Source organism: Desmodus rotundus, chromosome 4 (assembly GCF_022682495.2).
Source record: "Desmodus rotundus isolate HL8 chromosome 4, HLdesRot8A.1, whole genome shotgun sequence".
Taxonomy (NCBI): domain Eukaryota; kingdom Metazoa; phylum Chordata; class Mammalia; order Chiroptera; family Phyllostomidae; genus Desmodus; species Desmodus rotundus.
This window is the reverse complement of record NC_071390.1, coordinates 180,964,385-180,972,531: the sequence shown is the minus strand read 5'-3', so window position 1 is coordinate 180,972,531 and position 8,147 is coordinate 180,964,385. Positions and strand designations below refer to the sequence as shown.

The 8,147-nt window shown below is 45.5% G+C and overlaps 1 pseudogene; it reads left to right on the top strand.

Annotated features, from left to right (window-relative positions):
• Positions 1-5,714: 5,714 nt before the first annotated feature.
• On the top strand, positions 5,715-5,782 carry LOC128780784 (U4 spliceosomal RNA; annotated as a pseudogene).
• Positions 5,783-8,147: the final 2,365 nt, after the last annotated feature.

The window sequence follows — 8,147 nt, the reverse complement described above, 5'->3', positions numbered from 1 at the left end:
CTAATATTTCCTGGACACCTTGAGTTCTGGACCCCCTTACAAATCCCTTCTTGGGGCCCTCCTCTTGGCTGCACCCTGTTTCAAGAGGGGGCCACAGATGTGGGTGGGGTTGGGTGGGAGGTGAATTTTGGCTGGCGGGCATGGGGGCTGGCCGTTCTGGTGAAGAGATGAGCAACCACGGACTGGAGGTTAGGTGCTGTCGGCTGCTGCTGGTGTCTGGTCGCCGTGGTCCCGAGGTGTTGCTCACAGCCTAATGTGATGCAAGCAACGCAAACCAGGGACAGGAGCTGAGCTGCGTCGGGGCTATGAGGTGGGGGGAGGAGGGAGGGCAGATACAGCCCCGCTGTGGGGAGCAGAAAAGGAGGGCCAGACTGTTTCTGGGGTACATGTCTCAGGTCCCAATTTAGCTGACCACTTACTGTGGGGTCACTTCTATATTTATCTAGATTATATTTCAGTTATAGATAACTTTGGTCCATGGATATACAATGATACCCATTTTTTAATCCAAAAAGAAGATGATATTTTTCATTTGTTAAAGTTTCTGTTATTGGGTGGCAATTTCCAATTTCATTCATACAGATCCTGTACGTTGTTGTTAAGTTTATTCCCAGTTTGTTTTTTTTTAACCTGTTTTGTTGCTATTGAGTCTTTTAAACAAATTGTATCTTTAATTTACTCTTTCTGCATATTTATTTCTGCATGTTATTTTCACATCACTGCACTAAATTCTATTGGTGATACTTTTCCGTGGATTCTCATGAGTTACGAAGGTAGACATGCTCTCATGCAATAATGATCGTCACATGGTTGTAGCTGTAGGTGACCTAGAAATAGTTAAAGCCTGAAAGAACACAGGAAGTGAGGTAATGTGAGGAGATAGAAAATTTTTCTTTGTTAGTCATACATAGATTAATGACTCAATAAAATAGTAACATCCTTCTTAGCATTTTACATGAGTTTGGGGCCTGGAAGCATGGTGTTCTAGAAATCCGAAGTATTTTGTTACAGGGAATGTGCCCCGGGGAGGTAATCTGAGGAACACAGAGTTTGGCAAATGTCCACATTTTCAAAGAGGAAAACTTGAGATGGTGAAATGTGGAATCTAACAGAGTAAGAATCTTTGTTCTAAGTGACATTATGAAGAAGTTATTACAGTGACATAGGAGCAGTGGAGAGAAGCAGGGATCCTCAAATGAGTACTGTGTTTAATCACAGTGTGATTCGGGCTGCTAAGTGGACGGGTCTTCCTTTGCCTCCCGATCTATTGCCTGGGACACTTCTCCCCGACATTTGTCAGATGGCTGGCCTTTTTTATTCTTTTAAGTTTTAGCTTCCATGCTGCTTGTTCCAAGAAAGGCAGCATTTCAGATGTAGGATGCAGAGGGACATGCTGTTTGTATTCTGATGGAGTCTTCAGGATACAGAGCAGGGTTTGTCATTCTCAGCACTATGGACCTTTTGGGCCACATAATTCATTCTCCTGGGGGATGGTCCTCTGCATTGTAGGTGCTTTTTAGCATCCGGTATCTGGTACCTCTATTCACTGCCAACACCTTGGCTTCCGTCCCCTCAGGACAATCTAGGATGACTCAGCACATTGCCTAAAGTCCCCTTGGGGGCAAAAGTCACCTTTGGTTGAGAAACAGTTTGAAGCTTTTATCATTTTTGAGCAGCAGAAAGATCTTGGTCTGTTATGCAGTATTTTTATTATTTTTCTATGTAAATTATTTCCCAGTCTGACTGTGATTTATTTTGGGAAGGTATTGAGAAGTGTGTTTTAAAACATCTAAATATAGGGACTTTCTAGTTACCTTGTGACTGGTTTCCAGATCAATGGCAAAGAGAGCAATAAATAGTTTGTGAGACATTTGTTGAAACCTGGTTTATAGGTAACTATAGTCATGTTTTAAAAAGCTGCAAGTGTGCCTGAAAAGCATTTTTAATTGACTTTGTTGCTGCTTACTTTAACAGTGAGGAACATTTTTTTCACAATTCCACCCCAAGAGTTAAAAAGAAGTGCTCTCATTTTATGTACATACACTTGTGGAGATGTCGACGTGCACATTTCTGTCTACTTTCTCCAGATTTAATTTACTATTTTAGATTCTAAGTATGGGCACAAATCTTGTACATTTTCAGCTTTTATATTTGCTAATGTGTATTTAAGGGTGAAGATGTTTTCCATAAGTCTTGGTATGCAGTATCTTTCTCACCATGCAGTTTATCTTATAATTGAAATTGTGCTTTATTTCTGAGGTTGTTGAGGAGTGTATTCCCTAACTACCCAACGTAAGGACTTTCCAGTCACCCATTTGTAGTGAATTCTAGCTTCAGTGCAATAGGAGCACTCAGAGAAACACGTTGTATATAATGTCAGTGCTGCAATGCTGGTTGAAACTGGCTTTGCATCGGCTTGGCCAAAAGATAAAAACTTTTGGGAAGATGGAATTCTGAAGATTCCTGAATGATTGCAGAATAGTGGGACAAAACAGTGAATACGTTGTCGAATGACATTACTGGTGAAAACGAAACACGTCTCTTTCATTGTGTCTTTACCTAAAAATCGAATGAACCTTTTGGCCAAGCAAATAGTAGTGTTCCAAGTGTGCATCTCTGCTGCCCTCTCGTGGGCATTTCAGGAATAACATGTTAGTGGCACGTGAGCAGGAAAAGTGGTTGACTGTAGTAGATCATCAATGAATGTTGATTGCGATGTTATTTAGACGTGTATTTAGTAACTTAAATATCAGGACTTACTAGTTACCTTTTGTTCCTGATTTCTATATTAACAGCAACGACAGAAAGAAACATACCGTATACAATTTTAGTCCTTTGAAATTTGTTAAAACTCGCCTTTGCACAGGATGTTCCCTTTGAAAATTGTCCCAGTGTATCTCTCTGCTGCCATCTCATGTGTCAGGTGAGATGACAAATCTCATCATCCCACCGGTGTGGCCGTGGCTCGCCTCTCAGTTGTGGCTTCGGGGTCACGTGCCTTGCATTCGCGGGACCCTCTGCCCACTGCTGGCTGCAGGCAGAGGAGGATGGTCCGCATTGCACTGGACAAAGACACTCAGTCCTCTGACCCCCTGTGCGCAGTGCAAGGCCCTGGTGGCAGGCGGTCGCTCTCTCAGGCCATGTCTGCTGCTGTTGCCACAAGATTTAACAAGTTTAGCAAAGTAACCTATTCTCAACTGAGTGATCACAGTCATGAAATTCGGAAGAGTTTATTAGTTTACCTTGTGTTGAGTAGTTTGTAGGATTGCCTCCCAAAAAGTCTCATTCCACGAATGCTGCACTTTTCATAAATCACCTGTTACCCATCACCCATTTTACCTCTATAAGACCCTGTTTCCCCATCCTCCCAAATGTCGTTCATACCTGATATCACCTCATTGTCTGGTCTTCGTTTGTGCTCATGCATATATGAAATGTGGAATATCCTGTATTGATCAGATTATGTTATTTTGATTATCTCACATGTGTTAGAGCTGACAAGGTTTGAGGAAAATAATCACTTTTTAATTCCCCACAGTTTTGAAAAACTGGCGGTGAGGAATGAACGGCGAGACAATGCTAACTCCTGAACCTGTTGCAAGTGAGACATCATGGACGTCTGCCCTGCAAGGTTAGCATCCTTTTTGATCGCTCTGTCTTTCGGCCTATCACTGCTTGGTTTGGTAAAAGGTTGAAGTTTGCATTTGGAGAGACGTGGGTTTTATCCTATTGAATGGCAGCGTTGTTTACAACGGGAGCATCCGGTTCAGCTTCTGCCAGAGGGGCGCAGCGCGGGTCCGGGGGTTCGCGGATCCGGAGCCGGCTGAGGGTTCACGTGGACGCGCTCTCCAAGACCGCCGAGCTCACCCCTCTCTCTCCTGGTTCTGGAAGAAGAAAAAACGGGGAAACCGGCGTCCGGGGACTGTAGTGAAGGAGGGAAGGAATTCACCCGTTTCCGCGGTGCGATAACTGGGAGGGGGTCGCTGGACCCCACGTGCAGACGCGGAGGCTCGGGATGCCCGAGTCAGGGACCCGCGCACACGGGCGGCTTCCGGGCAGCAGGCTCGTTACACGTGCGGTTTTCTCTCCAGCCCTTTCTTTGGCTGTTCGGGTGCCAGTGGGGAGAGTCAGCGTTTATGCATCAGAAATGTCCCTGGTGAGAGAAACGGCCCTGTCCGAGCGGCCACCGCCCCAGGGGACTCTGGTGCTCACTGCGTGCTCGGCCAGGGGAAGGGCTGACACGGAGTTTGGGGACAGCTCTGGTCCGATCAAGTGACATGACTGACGGAAACGGTCTTCTTTGCCGTAGCCACGGTGAGCAGTTTTCCCTAAACACGAAAGCTAACGTTGATATTGTAGCCAAATTGGACGAGTCCCACATGGTCTGGAGGAATCAGGTAGAAAGTGTCAAGAGGGTAATTGCTTTTCTCTCTGGTTGGTAAAGTTGGGACCTTTCTTGCCAGGAGTTACTGCATCTGGAAGTTCTCGGAGCTGGTGTTGGTTTGTGACTTGTCATTATTGAGTAACTGGGACCACAGCATTGGCTGCCTTCGCCCCTATTTTCCAGTGGTGAGTGATGTGGAGACGGGAGCACTTCATTTCCTGGGGGCTGTAGCTTCCAGTTGAGTTTTAACTATTTTAGGAGAAGTCAGGAATATGTAGATTCATTTCAGGTGGAATTTTTCCAAATTTAATGGATTTAAGCAGGACGGCTAGAAGGGGGCCCTGGGGCTGGCCCTTGACCCTTTTTATGAGGATACTTTGAAGCCCCAGGGCCCCTCACATCATTGCTGCCTCATTTATGTTCTTCTGCGTGTGGAGTTTCTTACTCTTCTGTGAGTGAGGTTCTCCCGCCTATGCATGTCTTACATTTGGCCATTTTCATTTGCTAATCTGGTAAATTGAACTTACTGATAGGAAGTACTCCTCTTTATTTGTAGTAGTGTTTATTTATTTATTTATTTATTGCTTTCTGGTCTACTATAGGTTATATAATTTTCATTTGGTTAATGTTCGTGTAGTATATTTTTCCCATTCTTTCACATTAGATCTCTTGGTATGTTTTAGATAGCTCTCACTGTTTTATATTAGTTGTGAGTGGCTATCAAAATCAATTAAAGCATTGATCTTGGTGGAGGATGTCACGTAGGGGGCCCAATATTTTTCCCCTTCAGTTGTTCCAACACCTTGTTTTATATCAGAAATATTTTCCCACATATGTAAGAAGATATTTTTATCATAGAAAATAACCATGGCACCTCACATCATTGCTGTCTCATTTATGCTCTTCTGCGTGTGGGGTTTCTGATTCTCTCCTGTGAGTGAGGTTCTCCCGCCTAAGCATGTCTTACTTTTGCCCATTTTCATTTGCTAACCTGTGTCCTACCTGTTGGATTATTAGACCAGCCCAAAGATTCCTGAGGTCACAGGAAAGGTTGTTTCCCCACCACGTAAGCAAGCACTCAGGTGTTTAATATGAGGTGAATTAGGGGGGTACATGTATATCACCATTTACTTAAGGAAGATTTAACAATTTAAGTAAAGTAACTTATTCTCAAAACTGAACGATTATGTCAGTGAAATGTGGAACAATGTACTAATGTAGCTTGTGGATATACAACTTGTATTTGAAGTTTCAAAGGTGACAATGAAGAGGGCCAACATTTTGCAGTTGGCACGTTGATTTTAAACTGGCTGTTAAGGAAGGGAAGGTGAGCTTTGCGCAGTGGCAGTATCGTAGCCAATGAGGTTTATCTGAGGCGTGATTATTGCTGAAAGAAAGGGAAGACTGAGAAATTATGTAGGATTGTCATCTCATTTCTTCCTAAGAGGTTTAGTGGCCACAGTTTGGTTTAGGAAGAGAGCTTCAGCACCATCACCTCAGCTTCAGACAGTGACACTCCTAGCAAGAGCCTGTTGACCCTCTTACCGTCTCCTCGTGTCTTAAAGTTTTGGGAATTGCCCGACAGAAATTAACTTGGCAGGTATGTTGCCCATTTTCTAAATTACCTGCATGTCCCTCATTTCACCGTTGAAATTTAAGACTGTTCTTCCATTTTCCAATATACCCTATATACCCAATATCATCTCCTTATTTTTGGTATTCATTTGAATATAAATTCCCCTTGCCCATGTGTTGGACCTTGAATATCTCCCGTTAATTAGATTATGTTAATTTGATTGTTATCCCAGCTCTTAGAACTTAGAAGGTATGGCAAAAAATAATGTTTTAAACCCCACAGTGTTGGTGAGCCGGCGGTGTGACAAGCATGGCCGGGACACTAACTTCTGGAAAGTGCAGCCTCTGAGAGATCATGCACACCTCCTGGCAAAAGTAAGCATTAATATCATATTTTGCTCTGTCAGCCTTTATGGTCTATTTCTGCAGGGCTTGGTACAATTTAGTAGTGCTGGGAGTCACTTTCTTCTCATACGTTTACACCAGCATGAAAAGTATTTGTGAGGCCAATTGCTCGGACTTAGGAAAGTTCTTAATTGACCGCTGGCTCTGTTTACATTGGGAGGACTCGGCTCTGCTCCTGCATCTGGCATCTGGCAACTGGGCTCCATTATCCAGCTCCAACTCTGGAGTGTGGCTGTGGGGTCCTGGTTACAGATCTAGGTTCTGTCTCCAGGGTCTGTGGCCTGGGGCTGTGAGTCTGGGATGTGGAGTCTCTTCAGGTGTGGCTTTGCATGCTGGGTTGGTGTGTGGGATCCACATGTAGCTCTGGCTCTAGGGTCTGATGGATGGAATCTGGTGTCCAGTGACTGGCATTCAGTGTACATGGTCTGTCCTGGGTCGTGGGGACAGTTTTAGGATTGGGGCGGAGGTCTGGCATTCAGCTATTGGTTCTGGCTCTTCTCCAGGGTCCAGATTCTAGACTCCAGAGCCTGTGTAGGTTTTGGTACAGGGTCTCTGTGAACTTGATGCAGATCCCAGCCCACGGGATCTGTGTGCTGTGGCAGCAATAGACAAATTCACACAGACTACAAAAATCCTGTGGGGAAAAAGGGATGGCATGGCCACTCTCTAAGTGAGAGAGGGCGTGAGGGCCAGAGAGAGCCCCTGAGAAAGCCCGATCCCTGCCTGGACAGGCTTTTACTGCTTTTCTGGGCAGTTTACATAGAGGATGGTCCACATTTACTGTGCCCATGTTCACTGTAGGTGATTAGCTTTTGCATACAACCAAGGACAGAATGCTGCTGATTACATCAAAGAGAAGGATGTTACAGTTCGGCGGGGGGGGGGGAAGTGGTTGAACTGGTTACACTCCCCACGTGGGTAGTTTAGCACAGACTTTAGGAAGTTAAAGATACTCAGTCAACATTTGCTGCCTCAATCCAGGGTGAAGGAGTTTCAGGGAAAGCAAGTCTCAAAGCAAGCTAGGTACAGGGCAGGCCTGATTCCCCATAGAAATAGCTGTGTGTGGGGGCGTGGGTCCTGCCTGCCAGACCTCGCTCTCGCTGGCTTTTCCAAGTGGGAACTGGGCTGCATTTCCCCTGCGTGGAACAGTTCCCTATACTCCATCTTGGCCGGCAGTCCCTGGTTCTACCTTTTGCACTCTGCCTTTATGTCGGTGGGAGACGTGCTTGGAAATGTGGTCTCCAGAAAAATGTGTGGTCCTCTGGACAGTAGGGAAAGCATGCAGTTGTTGGGAAGCACCCTGCCCTGTTTCAGAAGCTGTAACCCCCCTGGCTAAGGCTGAGTGAAAGACCTTGGGACCATAAGCCATTAAGGAGACAAAGCTTATCTCCCTGGCAGGGTCACTGCCCCTGCCCACTTTACTTTACCCTGCTTGGCCCTGAGCCTGACCAGTTAGCCAATGACAGGTAAGATTCCTCCAGGGAGGGATGACCTAAGACAGGCATGGTCAGGAAGAGGCCCTCAGGGAAGGACTTGGGGGGCTATAGAAAAAGGGGGTGATGGACCCTCGCCCCTCAGCTTTGACATAGACTGAGTGCTCCTTCTGTCTGCAAGAAGTCACCTAATCTCTTGGCTGCCTTACTTCCCCTGCCTGATTTAAGCCTGAAACAATGACAGAGGGCGGTACAGCCCTGTGCTGGAAAGGGCAGATTCCCTGGGGCCGATCACGCCTAAGACAGAATACAAAAAACCCTGTGAAAACTGCTTTGCTAAGAATGCCCTC